Source organism: Leptidea sinapis, chromosome 28 (genome assembly GCF_905404315.1).
Source record: "Leptidea sinapis chromosome 28, ilLepSina1.1, whole genome shotgun sequence".
Lineage (NCBI taxonomy): Eukaryota > Metazoa > Arthropoda > Insecta > Lepidoptera > Pieridae > Leptidea > Leptidea sinapis.
Genome location: NC_066292.1, coordinates 7,348,072 through 7,366,997, shown reverse-complemented (window position 1 = coordinate 7,366,997; position 18,926 = coordinate 7,348,072). Strand labels below are relative to the sequence as shown.

The 18,926-nt window shown below is 33.2% G+C and overlaps 1 protein-coding gene across 2 annotated transcripts in view; it reads left to right on the top strand.

The window, feature by feature from the left end:
• The first annotated feature begins 299 nt into the window (after positions 1–299).
• The window catches only part of LOC126972984 (lachesin-like), a 110,501-nt gene continuing 91,874 nt past the window's right edge, over positions 300–18,926 (top strand). For both annotated transcript variants that reach the window (XM_050820099.1, XM_050820098.1), the window contains exon 1: positions 300–476. The gene's annotated coding sequence lies outside the window, so the exon portion shown is untranslated. The remainder of the gene's footprint in view (positions 477–18,926) is intronic.

The following is an 18,926-nucleotide window of genomic DNA, read 5'->3' as shown; positions in this document are numbered from 1 at the left end:
TCTAAACCAGATAATTTAAATACAAAACCTCTTAACATCTAAGCGATGCAAGAGAAGCAACCATAATCCGAAAATATAACTAATGGAGCAGTGATGCAGGCTGCAAGGGTTGAACGACCGAGCGCATGCGCGATGCCGCTTTTTCAGCTTAATTTCCCAAAGAGCCATCTGAGTACGCGCTCATTCTGACTGCGATCAAATTTCGATCTTAGCATGTAACCCACTGAAGCCTCTCTGTGCTACGCCGGCCGCGTCCACCGCGCGCTACGACTCGTCGCTCTCAGTTTGCTACGAGCACTAGCAACCTGCCCGCGTGTCGAAGCGAGGCGCCGGTACGCCGGACAAAACTTTTGCAACTTTTCAGCGAACTCATTGTCGGTTGTGCTTTTTGGCGGACTGTTTTGTGTCTCTGATAATTAGAAAAAGTTGATGAATTTTATTTTGTTTGTGAACAGTGGCTAATGGATGTGATTGCGGTATGTTTTACATTTATTTCAATAGTTATACAAAGTAATACTATCTATGTTAATGTAAATAAAAACAATTTTATTTTTAATTTATTAAGATTAATAAGCATAAATATTTAATACACCGTTAAATAATAACGTTGTATTAGATTGTAGATATTGCAGATATTATACCCTCAATAAATGATTTAAAAATCCTATTTCAAAAAAAAAATTATCGAATTTAATTATGTTAATTGCTTAAAAACATTACACATAATTTAATTTAAGAAAAATATAGTGAATGACAATTATTTTTTTATTTTATTTTTAGAGCATTCATCTGTTGCAAATAACTATTGTCATCTCTCAATACGGCGAATAAAACACAGTATTATTGTGTTACTCGTAAAAAATTATAATTAGTAAATTTTGTAATTATTTTTTATGTTCAGAACAAACAATAGTATGTTATAAAACATGATTACCCGAAATAATTACAACAATATCTACAGGGGGTAATTTATATTGACTCCAAGATCCATATATTGCGAATAGGTATGAACCTTGTTATTATCTGACCGCATATAGGGAAACTAGTATAGGAACATTAATTTAAAAAAAATGGTAATCTTTGCCTATTACCATACATGAAAACCTTTTATTTATTCAATAATTATTTTATACTGAAAAATTGTATTACTTTTAAAATATGCAGAGAGTGCATTTTATGCAACAATTTAGTTATACATAATTAAATATGTTCATGTTTATGTTCTACGCAACAACGCTGTTGTTAGAGATTGTTCGTTAAAATACACTATTACTTTTTTGTTTTGCTATAATTAAGAAATTATAGGCTATTTGTTGCAAGGTATGCATTTAAATGACATTTAAATGCTTTCCTTCTACTCTTTTCTACCAAACTAAGTACAGTAAGTTCTTAATTGACTCTAATGATTGATAAAAATGATGCGCGCTATAGTCAGGTCTCGACTTTGGAAAAGGGGAGACATTCGCATCACATATGTAATCCTTTAACGAAATTTATTTAAAAATTAACATTTGTGCCGACGATAAAGAAACAATACTCTTACATTACTCGGAGGAATCAACAGATGTAATTGTTCTGAGTAGAGGAAAATTATATTAAGCATATATGGAGATAAATATTAAAATAAAGCTCTTCATCTTCACTTAATGCTGCTAGGTATTTCTTCTCGAATTTCATCAGAAGACTTTGTTAAGAAGAGCAGGTGCTGTCGAAATTTGGTCATTAGTTCATAACAGCTTACACTTAGAGAGACACATTGTGTAAAAATGTGTATCGAAATATTTTTGTGTAATGATTCTTGCGCTAACTTTAAATTTTTACAGCTATTTATTTTCCATCCGATGATGCCCAGATTTTTGTGCCATTGCACTGGCTGATATGATATAAGAGGACATGGATATTTTCGTACCAGACTCTTCAGTGCCGATCGGTGGGAGGCCTTGCTTCAATGCAACACCTAGAAAAAAGCTGACTACAAGCAACAGGCGTAACGTAACGTACATAAACTGTTTTTCCTCTTCCAAGAAAAACAGTACCACTAGATATAACAAGCGGCAAATCGTCAGCTTTCAAGTCAACCGTCCGAATATCGCAAGTTTTGCGCAATGCTTAGAGCTGCTTCAATGACATCAGCCAGTGATCTCTTTCAAAAGAGAAGATTGATAATCAAAATAAAGAAACTGGAGCTCTACGTCTGAAGAATAGTTCAGATAGAAAATTGTTTGTTGCTACACTGCCTGCCTTCGACCACAGGATGAGAAATACAGAAAAATAAACTGCATTATGTCTACACAAGCCTCGTGAATAGCCTCGTTAACTCATAGCTAGTTTATTTTATGTTCCAAACACCACGGAAATTATTTTTAAACAAGAATCATCACAATTCCTATGATATGGGTCATTTTACAAAGCACAGTCCATACCGGAACCATAACTAACTTCTTACCATCAAAACTAGTTAATACTCTATATAAAAGTTACATCCAAAATAGTCGTCGTACTAAATTATAAAAGTCGACTTTCAAATGTCGAATGACAAACTTAACAAAAAGTACCTTGGGTCATCCTCCAGAGATTACAAAACGAAGGTTCCATTGTTAGTCGCTACATTCACAATGGTCACGGGGGATATGATTTGCGGAGCTTTTTGTACCGAGCGCGCTTTGAGCTTTAAAATACATACGTGTTTTTGTGACTAAGGTTAACTGTAACTCTGATGGTTGGGAGTAACCACAACGATTTTCAATTTCCACATTTGTATAAATTATTATAAAACTATTTTTTTATGTAAATTAAGCATATTTGTTATACGTTTCTCAACAAAATATGGTCCGCTCTGCTATTGTATGGTGTGCCGTTCATTTCGGACATTTCTGAGCTGGTTCACAGTGGTTATCCAAATGTTTTGAGTTTTCTTTAGCGTTAATTCCGCTAATATTGGCATCCTCAGGAGATGTTGACTCGCCAAACTCTGGCACTAGTCTCGTGCCAGACAACTCCTGAGGCTTCCTCGTGTAGAGGCGAAACACATGTTGAATTGTTTAAGGATAAATATTAGCGAAATTAACACTATAGAAAACTCAAAATATTTGGATAATCATGGATGTCCGCAACGTAACGTCCGCTTCAATAAAAGTTCACATTGGTTCACAGCAGGGAGCAGCTGCTGAGAATGGTATCGTAGCACACAAACGAGTAATTTGCCGGCTTAAATGAGGTCAAATAGCTCTACGGGACTCTCCTCGTCGTAAATGCCGTAGAAGACAGACAATCAGATGACGTCTCTACGAAATACCAAGTAATAGAGCTGTTCACAGATGCCGATCAGAATACATGGCATAGTACTGTGTTGTAGAGGACTGGCTAGTGGGACTGGACTTACGATGTGGCGACGGTTATACTTGTCTTGTTCCTTTTATAATAAAAAATACCGTTGATAACAATACAACCAATACCAAAGCTTGCAAAGCATGCGAAATGTTAAATGCGTGCAATAACGATAAATACCCTTAATAGAAGAAGACTGCAATTAATGACTTGCTTACAGATTAACTGCAAATAGTTAAACTTTGTTTAGTTTTCTTAACAAAACTCAATCAAGCAGATGCGTGCATATGATATAGGCAATAAGCCAGTGCCTATCTCGTAATGAACCTAAATAAATATAGCACTAGTGTTAAATATAATTTAGTTTAATTTGGTTCCGTTACTTTATTACCAAACTTCTATTGAAAACCCACTCATTATTTTTTTTAACGATACTAAATACCTACGGTAAGCAGTCTTTGTTTATTCCAAAGCTCAACTATGACTAATTAGATCCACAGTGCCTACCTTGCTAGAACCAATGGACGCTATCAAGAGTGCCAATATCCGTTTATCGCTTTTATTTAACATTAAGTCAAAAAGTATCGGGAATGGATGATGGTTGTTGTTCCGTTGGCAAACCACTTTTCATTTGGGTGCCGAGTTTGAGTGTCATCTGTTATTTAGTTTAAATACAGTATTTTTTAAGTTAGATCATAATATCTTTATGGTGTCTGTTGCGAATTTCACTATGGACAAAAACATCGAAGAAAGAGTTTATCTTAAATTTTGCAATGTTAATTCGTGTTCGGAGACACTGAAAATGTTATAGAAGCCTTACGGTTAACCGACATTATCAACAACACGTGCTTATGAGTAGAACAAATCGTTCAAAAGCAATCGAGATGTGCTGGCAGATTTGGTTCGCCCTGCTAAACAAGCAACGTCTTCAACTGAAGTTAACATCACAAAGTGAAGGAAATAGTGACTGAAAATCCTCATTAATTTTAAGAGAGATAGCCACCGATCTTACTGTCTCTTATGAGACAATCTAGAACATTCCATTAATCGATTTGGTATGAAACATATTGCCGCACGCTTAGTCCCAAAAGACCTCAATTTTCAACAAAAAGATAAAGCGCATAAGAGTCGTTAAAGACATGCTAGAACGCGTTAATTCCAAACCAACATTCATGAAACGCATTGCTACTCGTAACGAGACGTAGTTTTACGAGTTTGATATGCAAACTAGTCTCAAGCTTCGGAAAGCGCCTTCTAACTAAGCCGAAACAGAAAAAACCACGCCAATAGTTAAAGTCATTCTTTTTTACCTTTTTTCTTTTATTGTCGCTGTTTTCTGCACTCGGAATTCTAACCGAAAGATCAAAAGGTGAAAAAATTAAATTAGCAAAGTTGAAAAAAAAAGTCCAGATTAGTGGGGAAAGATTTTTACATTTTGCACCACGATAATTCGCCTTCGCCAAAACCACCTTATTCATCAGATAGAGCAGATAACTTTTATCTTTTTCCTAAACTTAAATAACTACTTTGTGGCACAAGTTTTTAAATTCCTCTTGTTGTTCAAGGTGGCAGATCGAACGGTGATCTTCTCGGCTATTTGACGACGTGCATTAATTCTTATCTGGTGTTCTGCCACCTAATGACTCTAGAGGCGGGGTTCTATTTCGTTTTCAGAACTCTGGAGTACGGATCATTGTGTCAAGTGCCTGAACCTACGACCAATATTCCTCCTGTACAAGGGCTGTCATCTGCCATATATATATATAGCTTGGTAAGAAAAAGTTTCGGCGTGGTAAGAATAACCCGCGACCTCTCGCATTCCGTGCGAAGTTCCGTTCTCGCGGGTTCGAGTCCCGCATCGATCATAAAATTTTGATTTGAAATTTTATTTGTTTAATTAATCCCAGAAGTGCGGGTTATCACTTTGGCGTGTCTGTTGTTAACTCCTTCATATTAAGACAAAATTAAGTTTATATATTTTATGTATAAACACCAAAAATTTAAGGATATATATTTGTTCATACAATGTACTCGTACAAATCATATTATCTATGACACATGACTTTTTCATCATCACTTACATGATATTTTACACTGCTTTATTATTCTTACTTAAGTCATTTCAATTTTACTTATTAATATATTAAATTTCAATATTGGTATCAAATTCAAATACTTTATTTCGCAAAATAGGATTAGTGCATCACTTTTTGAAGTCACAAGAATATATAAAATAGAAATACCTACTGCTATAGATGCCTGAAGTTCTCTACGTTCATCGAAAGTGGTCATTGTGAATTTCAATAACAAGTACATTTGAATTCACCTTTTTGACAGTTGGAGTTAAGAATTTAATATACTTAGTTTTCTTACTATTCAAAAGCAAATTATTAACATTGAACCAATGAACAATTTTGGGGAAAAAAAGATGACATCATCGAAGACCGGTTCACGTCTTTTAGTCTTAAATAAAAGGTAGGTGTCATGTGCAAATAATACAATTACATGATTATCCCTAACAACATAATATCGCAAATCATTTATAAAGATTAATATTAATACCATTAACAAACATTAACTTGTTATACCTACTACACGGCTTAATCAAGTTTGTAAATCTTTTGTGAACATACTTTTAGAAGATCCCAGAAAATGTTCCAAGCAAATATAATACTACGTAATTCAACATAATTTTTAAATGACGTTCTGTGATAAGGTTACTATAACATAAATGACTTTCCTAATAAAACTACAGATTGGGAATGGAGCGACCGCCGTTAGCTATTCAAATTATACATTGTATGTATCGAAGTTTTATTAAAATAAAGGAAGAAGCCTGCTGAGTTTCTCGCGCCCGTTCTTCTCAGGTCTTAGGCATTCATTTCCGAACGGTTGGTATTTTTTAAGTTTCAAGTAAGTAAATAAGTGATTTCATACCTTATTTTGAATATAATTATTTGAATTTGAATTTCATTTGATTTGATAAGATTTATTCCTCTTTTTTATGAAAAAAATATTTCGATTTATTTTGTATTTATAAAAGTGATCGAGTCGTCATTAAAGCAATGTTTTAACAAATTATGCTAACTTAAAATAGTAATTTAAAACAGCTTTAATTAGCCACGGGGTAATTGTAGGCTTAAGTTTAATAAAAATGCTGAAATTATTTCTATAAAACACAAATATGCACACGAGTTGATGTTTAAAATGTTCGTTCATTTTGATCCTCCATATTAATGTTGTGTAATATTGTGTCAAGATGTCATTGATGCCGCTTGGAGATTATTTTATCATTTGTATGATAACTCAAACAATATTTAAATATATTTGGATTATATTTTTAACAATATAGTTAAAGTGAACTTAGACTGTTTCAATTTTGATGAAGTTTTTTTGTATTTCTCGAATACCCTGTCTGGCCATAAGTTCTGTTACAAATAAATATGCATTTATTTTTAACCAACTTCAGAAAAGGAAGAGGCTCTCAATTCGTTGGTATGTTTTTTTATGTTTGTTACCTAAGGACTGGGTTCCATAAAAGTCTTAAATTTGCTATATATATATATTTGCTTTAGAATAAGATTAATTGCTTAGATTTTATAAAAATACGCAATTATTTTATACTTTTTAGTGCATATGCTATTATTTTGGAATAGTATTTTTGAAGTCGGTTGTGCTTTTGCTAAAAAAAATTATGACTTCTTTATAAAACTTATATGAAATTATATTTTCTTGAACTCTTAACAATAAATAAAAACGAATTCAAATTCAGTAATATTTATCATATCTCAAAATAAATCTATGAATTAATTTTGTTCATGCACAGATTTGCATGGGAAATTTATTCACTGCTATTTCTAGGGATTTCTCGAACAATTCGATATAATTGTGTCGTTTAGAGAAGGCATTGTCTTGTAAAACATATCATAATTTGTAGTCCAAGAAATCAGGTCTAGGCTAGACGCGTATTCAGCGCTAGTAAAGTCTGAATGAATCGATGACGACCAGCCCAGCTTGGATAGTTACGTTCGTGCCTTATGACCAGGTTCACAGTCTTGCTGGAAACCCTTATTGCTAAGAGATTCCACAACACTAAGGCCGTTTCTGTAGTTTTAACCCGACAGCAATCATTTTGATAGAGCCACTAGTAAATCAAATCATATCAAAATCAATTCATTCTTGTTGGTCACGGAAATGCAACTTATTAATATCAAAACAATAATATAATTTTGTTGCTAATGAGAAAAAATGGCAAGAAACTCATCGCCACTCTTTTAAATCAAGATTTACATTTTCATCATTTTACAAATCACATCAATAATTAAAGTATAATATGTAAAGTGATACAACAATCATACTCAAACGTCAAATCGTCAATGCCTTACATGAGAAAGTCAAAAAAGTGAATGTAAATTAACACAAAACAAAAGTTATTGAGTACAGTAGCTGCATTATCTGATAATATATTAAAAAAAGTAGTAGATTGATTTATAGCAAGTCCGATATCGGCGATAAGCTTTTTTTTTTGCACTTTCTCTGGCTTTATCAGCATTAAAAGCTTTTTAGTGAGCAGCGTTTCCCATTTGTCGGGTCGCGACCCGGTACCAAGCCATCAAAATAAAATACCGGGTTGCATCATCCGCCTTGTTTTAAAAAAAAGACTATAAGATAAAAAAAGAATATAAAAAAGACTATAGTATAAAACTTACGTCATGTTCTGCGAACTTGGATTTTTTAGTAAAAATAAGCATCAACTGCATGTGTACACTACATTTTTACTATAAATAAATGTGTATTATGTCTAATGGCCAATAAACAGCTTGAGTTTAACAGTATTAAGTAGGTCTCAAAGGGCCTATGTAAAAATTACCGGGCCATGGCAGAACGATGTTAGGGAAATACTGGACATATACATAACCATAGTACGATATACGATCAAGCGACTAATATCTAGCTTTTCAAGTGTCTGACTGTGATCTAATATTAACCACGAAAAACAAATGTGTAACTAATATATAATCTGAATGGAATATCATTATAACCACCACGCATACGTATAGTCCCAAAAGAATTTTTCACCGCAGCCATCTTGGATTTAAAAAATTATCCCAAATTCGTTCTCTGCACCCTCGAGAACCTCGAATACGATATCCATATTGTTGAAATCATAATTTTGCACGGAGGCCATCTTGGATTTCAAAAATCATCTCAAATTCGTTCTCTTCACCCTAGAAAAGCTCGGTACGGCGCCTCTATCGTCTCGCTTTTTCGTTTCATAGAGTTTCAAAAAACAACGATTCTAAAGAACTTCTTTACTTCCATTTACAAATTGTTGCAATAATAATTAAATACACATGTTTTTATTAAACTCTTAATTTATATTTTATTTCTTCTTTCTTATTAAATATAATCTAGTATTTCTTACAATTTACTGACTTTTATGTCTCACGCACACATTAATTATAATGTTACTTCTATATTGACAGGAACTATGAATGAAACAATAGTTCTGAGCGTTATTATTCTATGGTTCCAACAATTCTATTAAACGCGATCAAAATTGCATTCAAACTGGAAATATAATGCAATTTTAATGCAAATAAATATTACAACTTAGATTATTACGGCAACTATTAGATGCTTGCAAGTGCGTGGCATCTTGACACTCACTTTCAAATTTTGTAACTTATATACGCTTCGTGTTATTCTAAATTTCAATTAATAAAATACAAAATGCTTACTGATAATATGTGAACCCAGGGTATTTCTTATTTCTTCTAGTATTATTTTTACAAAGTTTAACTACGCAACCCGGCATTTTAATTTCAATTATTAGCAAAGTTTAACTGAACATGTCGCACGTCAACTTAACACATTGTTAGAGAATGATTCGAGAACGCCAATTTGGGCGTAGTATTTGATGCAGCACAGTATCTAGTTGAAGCGCAGCGGAGACCAATCAAATTCAAATATATATTAATAAGTGATGTCACTTCTTATTTTTATTCAAAATAGGATGTAACATTACTTATTGATCGAGTCAAAAACTGCAACCCATTCCAAAGAGAATGATCCTCAGACCTGAGAAGAATGGGCGCAACAAACTCAGTGGGCTTTTTTTCATCAAAAATATCCTTAATACATATATTGAAAGTTTGTAAGTTATCAGCCATACCATTTATATTTACACAGTCACAGAAATAAGGGAATTCAACAAACTATCAGATAATTTTATGAACAAATTTTACCGATGAAACATCAGTTTTCACAACAAAAGTCCATGCTCAGATGAAAGCACTATATCTGTAGGCGGCTAGATGGTTCGTTGGAATTTTATTTACATTCTTTCCAGCTCTGGAAGTTCTGGAACACAAACACGAAGAATACAATACACATTGTTGAGCAGACTTTAATGTAGTTTAATTTTTAACTTTAATGTAGTTAATGAACCTAAAGACTTTAACACAATTAAATAAATGAACTCAATAGATTCCTCAGTAGATTCCTACTATATTATGTACTAACTGACCCGGCAAACGTTGTTTTGCCATATAAATTTTATTGATCTTTTCCTTGCTAGTTGATAAGAGATGGCGCTAGTTGTATTCATTAGTAACAATTACACTTCTTTTATATTTTGTATAATTCACACTATAGTTTTATAAATTATAGCCTATTTGTTATTCTGGTGTGTCAGCTATATTATTGTAAAGTTTCATCAAAATCTATTCAGTAGATTATGCGTTAAAGAAGTTCAAACATACAAGCAGACATACAAACTTTCACATTGATAATATTAGTAGGATGTATTGATTTAATTTAATTTTATTTTACTTTGTTTGACAAACCAACAATATTCATGCACGAATACAAAAATATAAACAAGGATACTTAAAACTAAAAGACACACACGACCCGTATATGTATGTATAGGTTAGAGACCCTACTGAGCTAGAGGTCCCGGGTTCGAATACCGGTAGGTGCAAACATTTATATGATGAATATAAATGTTTGTTTACGAGTCATGGATGTTTATAAGTATTTATGTATGTATAAGTAAGTCAGCTGGGTTGCCAAGCTGCCACACCGTGCGTGGCGCACGAGCCATTCTACCGACGCCAAGGTCACCGCATGAAGCAACGGGCTCGGATTACAAAATAATTTATTGCTTTTGAAGTGTTTGGGCTTGTTTATAAAAATGAACGTCGACGCTTTTGTTTTTAAACAAACTAGCGCTTGGTTAGATAACATGAACAATAGATACTGCGTAATTTGAACAAATTTCGTATAAAGTAGGGCTGACATGCATTTTAGATTTACCTACATTACATTTACATTTCGATTATAACTAATGAATGTAGTATTTTTTTTTAACTAAAACATACTTCAAAGTTACAAATTAGTTATAGAATAGTTACTAAAATATCATAGATAATACAAAAAATAATTTTTAAATCGACTGCTACAGATAATTTTTACGGCATTTTGACGGCTTGTCGTATTTTACATAGATAAAGTTTTAAAATTACAAAAAAAACTTTTATTGGCTGTTAAATTACCTTTCTAGTCGTAAATCGTGTAGCTTGTCTTACTCTAGCAAAATAATTTGTGTAATAGCACAGCAGACATAATGTGTGTCAATATTATAAACGTAGCAAAACTATCAATAACTGCCATTTGCAAAAGATTTAGAGACATACAGTTTATTTTAAGTGGTGTACCAAAAATTATAGCAATTTCTACAAATTAGCCCCCATACGCAGGGAATTAAGGAGGTTCAGCTGGTGGTAATTGATACACCCTGCCCATTACAATTCAGTGCCGCTCAGCATTCTTGAAAAACCCCAAAAATTCTGAATGTCACTACAACTGCGCTCGTCACCTTAAGACATTCTTATGTCTTAAGGTGTTAAGTCTCATTTGCCCAGTAAATTTACTAGCTACGATGCCCTTCAGACCGAAACACAGTAATGCTTACACATTACTGCTTCACGGCAGAAATAGGCGAAGTTGTAATACCCATGATCTAGCGGGCATCCTGTGCAAAGGAGCCTCCCACTGGTTACCGACACTATGACGAAAGCAGGTTGATTTCTGTAGTTAAATCCCATTTTAACACTCAATATTATTTCAAACTACATTTAAATTTGCCTCGACACAAAAAATATCCTAAGATAATTAATATGTTTGGAAGTTATAATAAGATTTGGACTTTGTGCCTGTTTTAATGCAAAACTGAGATTGAGATCTTTTGTAGAGACACTCTGTGGTGTAATTGAATAAAAATATCTCTCTCATAATAAAAGCTTCGTAATTATTAATTGCAGCGAACGCTTGCAACTTGAGACTACTCCTTGAAAATCTACACTTAAGATAGGAAACCTTCTAATTCATAACCGCAGTGAATATTAAATTCTATTTCGTTAGAATAAGACAGGATTTTCTTTGTGTTTCAAAGTTTTCTCTACACTAGTTAGCTTCTTCGTTTATTTAAGTAAATTTGAACGGAGTAAGAACGATCCTTAAGATTCATTGTTTTTCATATTAACAAGTTGTGCCCGCAGCTTTACTTTTACATGAAGTTAGAGTATTTTAATTATGAATTTTAATCAGCCCTACAATTCTTCTAGTAAGTGTATAAAAAGGCATAAAAGGCATTAATTTTCTCAAAACTGATTCCTTTCGAATTATTTTTGATGTCATTCCTATGATTATACTAGACACTACTACCGCTTCGGAAACAAATCGCGCTCTGAGAGAGAAGAAGCGGCGCAAGGAACTCTCCCAGCACTTTTTTGAGCTCTTTGTCTCTTTATCGATCTTTTTAATCAAATATACAATATTGTATTGTCGTCGCTATTTCTATAAAATAATCATAATCTAGTCCCAGGCTGTCGGATCACTTAGATATTCAGCTGTGGAGTAGTAGGATTATAGCTTTTATGTATCTTATAAAGCCTACTGGTATTAATTGCACTATTACTTATTTCTAGTGTTATAATAATGAAAATCACTATTAAGAGCAAAAAGGTGACGATTTTCGTGAACGTATATTAAATTTTTATAAATGTGCTGACAATGAACAGTCATTATATTTATTTCTTTGAATTTTTCTTTTATTAACTTGGCTCTCATATTTCTAAAACCGCCTTTGTGATAATTATACCAACCTTATATTGGCGATTTATTAACAAGCGGCGGTGATCACTTAACACCAGGTGACCCGTACCACCTTTCATTACTTCGTACTTTTTATGAAGGTACCCATTTCTTATCGTCCTGGAATGCTTACACATTACTGCTACACGGCAGAAATAGGCGCCGTTTGCGCCATTACTCAAATAATTATAAATATTATTAGAGTAGAATCCTTACTCTGTAGTTACGCGTGTTACGCTGGAAAAGCTATTTTGAGCTGCCAGCCAGTGAGTGGTTTTAAAATAAAAATTTGACTCAGTTTTTAATAAGAAAATGTTAATGTTTCATCGAAATAGTTCATGCAAAACTCAGTTTATTTTACATCTATTTAGTAAATTGTTTAGGAACTGCGCAGTATCTCCATCAGTTTCTATACAAGCGCGCCCCGGGTCACGACATATTACTGTCGCAACTCGACATCGTCTTGATTAAACGCTGCAAGGTATTTCTACTCGAATTTCATCAGATAATTCTGCACCAAAAGAGTTATTTACTGCCGAAATTTGTTTAAACTGAAAGTTGGTGATTAGTTCATAATTCAGTCTTAGTAATACTTGTGCGGAAAAGTAAATTGAAATTAATTTAGTGTTCAGGTAATTGTACATTTTTTCTACCTGGCTCATCATCAGCCGGAAGACGTCCACTGCTAGACAAAGGCTTCCCCCAAATATCTCCAAGAGTAACGGTCCTGCGCTGCCCTCATCATTAGATGATTTAGTATTCCGGCGATCTTGACCAGATTGTCGGTTCATGTTAGGGGCCTACGGGGGCCTACCAACAATGCGTACGTAATCGCCGATCGAGGACTTTTCTGCCCCAACGGCCATCTGTCCGTTGAACTATGTGCCCCGCCCACCGCCACTTCAGTTTCGCAATCAGTTAGGCTATGCGGTGAATTTGGTTCTCCTACGGATCTCATTTCTGATTCGATCTCGATAGTGCACCTGGCTATTTTGATCGTAATATACTCAAAAACAGTTATTGTTTCCGCTGGTAACGAAACCTAATATTCAGTATCGTTAGGAGAATAATATAGAGTATTAAATGTCGTAGAGTTATTACCCTAATAAATCAAATCAAATCAAATCAAATCAAAATCGGTTTATTCAAGTAGGTCTCGAAAATGACACTTATGAATGTCAAATGAAATAAAATATTTTTCTTATTGAATCTACCGCTACTTCGTAAAGGGTTGAGCTAATGAGAAGAAGTAGCAAGAAACTCATTGCCACTCTTTTATATCAAGATTTACAGATCATTTCAATTACAATATAATATGTAAAATATAAAATGATGCAACAAATACACTCAAACGTCAAATAGTCAATGTCTTACACGAGTAAGTAAAAAAAAATAAATGTAAATTAATTAAAAGTTATTGAGTACAGTAGCTGCATCATCCACATACACCATAAATCAATAAAGGTATTCTGTGAGCATTTTATAAGCGATTATAAATAAATAAACGTGTATATATCCATACATATATATGTATACACAATAACTTTAAAGAATCTGAAACCGAGTCCCCGGCAACAGGATCATCCCGCCACCACAAGCAGCGCCCGTTCACGAGCATGACGCATGAGCCAGCCATCGCCTCCCTCAACCATATTTTAGGGAAGGGGACGACCCGTCCCATGTCGCCGCCACAAGCAGTGACATTTAAGCACTAATATTAATGACTATTAAAACTGAAATGAAATTTTTTAAAAGACCCTTTGGTAATAGTTGCTTGTATAAATCTGTTTAAGCTAAAATTGTTGGCAATAAAGGCCCCCCGGCCCCGGTATTGTGTGGAACATGAAATATTGTTGAGACTGCGGACGGGCACTGCAGACGTTTTATATTTCAAGTGACGCCTGCCTGCTGCAATGAGCAATTATTGTTATTGAGGGCCCTCAATTAGACATCACCATTAAAGTCTTGATGGAAGCCAGTTATCGATCAAAGTGATGTAAATAAACAAATTAAATAAAATCAATAATAACCCAGGGACCAGATATAATGTCGAGTGGAAAAGGTTATGAAGCAAATAATTTTTGAAATTCTCTTAATGAAGTCGCATAATATATGGATACTTTAAAACTCGACGATAAATATTACGCCATAGAGTAGCAATAACATGCAAACATTTATTTGTAACTATGTGGAGTAGATATTTTAAAATTGTTCATTTTAGAGACAGTAGGTACAAGTAGTGGGGGGCTCCTTTGCACAGGATGCCAGCTAGATTATGAGTACCACAAAGGCGCCTATTTCTGCCGTGAATGCTGCATTAATTGCAGCAACATTACTGCAATGTGTAAACATTGTTATCTTTCGGTCTCGAGGGCTGGGCAAATGAGACTTAGCATATTGTCATAATTTTTTGGGATTTTTAAGAATCCTGAGCGGTACTGCATTGTAATGGGCAGGGTGTATCAATCACCATCAGCTGAACGTCCTGCTCGTCTCGTCCTTTATTTTCAGAAAAAAAAAGTACTTACCATAATATTTATCTTGATAGAACTAATGTTATTAATAGTAGTGCAGTTTTCAAAAACCTATTTTCATTAATCTAATAAAAAAACGGCCAAGTGCAAGTTGGTCTCGCACATGAAGGGTTCCGTAGCATCAAGTAACATAATATAAAAGTTCTTGTAGTTTGTTGTAACTTTGATCGATGTTTTAATAATAGTGTAATTTTTTTAATTAAAAAAGAAACTACTTACTCGTTCAAAACCTATTTTGGTAGTTTGCATGGTCATATATCTTTTTTAAGTATTTTTATTCTCTTATTCAAGAAGTTACAGGATTGCAGGCAAACACTTTTTATCACTTTGAAAGTGTCCCCGCGTAAGCTATCAGTATTGAAAAAAATTATATTAGAAACCTCCATATCATTTTTGAAGACCTATAGACATATAGATGAAACACGTATGGGTTTGATGAAAAAAATTTTTTTGAGTTTCAGTTCTAAGTATTCCCCATACTTAGAACTGAAACTCACGAAATTTATAGTTTTTTTTTTTCTTTTTGTTACGTGAAAATCTTAATGCACAGAATACATCTACTTACCAAGTTTCAACAGTATAGTTCTTATACTTTCGGAAAAAAGTGGCTGTGACATACGGACGGACAGACAGACAGACATGACAAATACGTAAAGGGTTCCGTTTGGCTACGGAACCTTAAAAACACACAAACAGTAATTATTGCGAATACTAAAGTGGTATGTAGCTATTAAGATAATACTTATATAATATTACCATCATATTAGAGTACTAGCCGACAGACGTTGTTCTGTTCACTATAAAAAAAAAAACTCGTGCGGGTAGAATTTCGTAAAATCCGTTCTTAGCCGACCTCCACTCGGTGAAAAGAATATTCCTACCAAATTTCAAGTCTTTAGCTCTAATGGTTCCAGAGATATCGTTATGAGTGTCTATATACGTGGAAATCTCTTATATATATAGATAAGCATATTATGGTTATCAATATAAATATCAGTATATATATATATCCTTGGTTTGTTGATTTGCAAATCCTAATTACTATAACATAAACTCAATTTGAAAAATAAATAAACATCGCAAATTGTCATATTATTGAATTTTCCTCATAGAGTAGATCGCTTATTGAATTCTCAATTTTTGAAAAGAGGTGAATATTGAGGCGATTGAGGCGTCTAATACGATTAGAGGTCGGGTAATAAGGGCCATGACTTGGTGTATTTTGCATCATCTCGTTATATCAAACCTTTAGAGGTAAATTAATTTTGTTAGACATGATCGTGTCGTTAGGGTCGCGAGATGCCTCAGCACGGGTTTATCTTTGAGAGTACAAGTTGAATATTTATAATTATATTGCCTTATAACACCTAAAAATTAAGAACTTTTTGATTTTATTATATTTGTATTAAAAATTATTATTATTATTAATAGCGATCTCGTGGTAGTGGAAAGTCTACTAAGTCGGACTATAGATTTATTTTTGTTTTCTTTAGATTGACATTTTTTAATTCGTTATATCTTTTTAATTTAATGTCTGATTTTAATCTATACTAATATTATAAAGCTGCAGTGTTTGTTTGTTTGAACGCGCTAATCTCTGGTACTACTGGTTCGATTTGAATGATTCTTTCAGTGTTGGGTAGTCCATTTATCGAGGAAGGCTATAGGCTATGTTTTTTTTTTCAAAATTAGGGATCCGTAATAAAATTGCTATTTTGTAACACAAGGTGTAAAATCGAAAACCTATTTTTGCGTGCGCTGCAAAAACTATTGACAATAGAACAAAATGATGTACAGGCTATAATATAGGCAATATTTTATTACTTATAAAACTATCGCGTGAATTATACTTTATATGGCAAAACAACGTTTGCCGGGTCAGCTAGTAATTTTTAAAGTATTTTACACGTATTGTAACGGTATTTAATGAAATAATGGAATAAGGATTATAACAGAGGTATGAATAATAGGGTTTGATTATTGTCGGCACTTATATGAACTTTTAAAATGTAAAAAAGTAGTTATTGTGGCATAACAACAGTAGTTGTACATAATATGGTATCGCAGACTTTTTTGTAGATATTGATACGTTCTAAAATTCAGTAGAACATTTTTTGTTCTATCATCAATAGTTTCCACAGCGCACGTGATGACAGATTTTATAGACTATTTTTTTCACACCTTGTGTTATGTTATTGAATTTTTATCAGTGATCCTTATTTTTTTAATCTAATATTATAGTTTATGTCACTCAGTGAAGATGCGGCTTTCTAATGTTAAGGAATTAATGAATATAGTCCAGTAGTTTTTGTGGGAAAACATTACAAACATACATACAAAAACACAAATGTTTCCTCTTTATAATATTAGTTGAGATTAGCAGCCACATCAGTGAACCTGTCTCGAAAGTTTCTCAAACCTGTCTAATCTAAACATATTAATATGTGGACAAAATAATACAAAACTTACATAGATTTATATCTCTCACCTTATTTTGGTCATTTTAACTCACATTTGACCCCCACCGGCCCCCCTAGAGCCACGCCACCCCACAACTAGGGAGCTATATGATATATGGACAATTGTCCTCAACTTGGCGCGTTTTTATTGCTCCTGCCTGTAAAAGTAAAGAAAAATTACTTACGATTTACTTTTTATTTGCACAAGCAGAGTGACGATAATTTTTTATACGTCTCTCCTTTTTCGTGAAATGCCTCTGTTTGCAAGGGTAATTGTGGAAAAGGCGGGGTAAATGGGTATTAGAAGGAGTGCTCTCCGACTCGGAAAATACAAGGTTTGCTTGGGGATGAAAAATTCATGTTTATTTTGTTATTTTGAGTCGACATCAAACGAAGACGTAAAGGTATTATGGCGTTTGTTTAAATAATTCTGTCCCGAACCTTGGACCGTGTTTATTTTGTTGAATGGTTGCCTTTTCAATTATTTATAAGCGTTAAAGTTAAATTATTTCTATTGATTTATTAATTCAAACTTAAATAATAACACAATACCCCATAATTTATAACGGAAAGTTTGCATCACTAGCTCACGCACGGATTAACAGCAACTTGGAAACATTTTTAAACAATTTCGCGATCATAGCAGAGTATTTTACCCTCAACAAAGTATCCAAAGTCAATTAAGTGGTTTTCAGCATGAGATAAGCAAAAAGCTCTCATCAGAAGGTGTAATTAACCTTTGCCTTTGCAGACTACAACCGGGATACAGCCCCAACTCTTCACTTTAATGTCTAACCTTTTTCATTCTGATCTTTGGAAGTACACCCTTACATTTAAAAATGTATTAAAACTGTCAAGACTACTAATTCATTTATAATATATACAAATAATATTAAATAAATAACGTGTATACTTTATAATTCCTTATATATATAAATCCAGTGTCCTTATTTTTGTTTCCTGTGAACTCCTAAACTAATGAACGAATTTTAATGGGGATTACTTCATGGAGTGCAGTTTAGTCAAACTTGAGAGATAGGTTAGTTTTTATTTCGATTTGGAGCCCATAATGAGATAATTTATTAACGCATTTCTGCAGTGTTACAATATCATTATAACAAAAGGGAGCATATTTTACGAAATAATTGTTAATGTTATAAAATATTATTGACAAATTCATTAAAAAACAGTATATTTTTTTTATTATGTATAAAACAAAGTCTGTCGGGTCAGCTAGTTACTTATACAAAATGTGACTTTTCAGGTAAAAATAAAAAAGTACTCTCACATATTATATAAGTATACAAAAATGAACAATTTGCAAACAAGGAAATAAAATATTTATAAATATAAAATATATAGTAAAATGTGAAGAAAATAAAATTTTCAGGTAAAAATAAAAAAGTATTCTCACATATTATGTAAGTATACAAAAATGAATAATTTT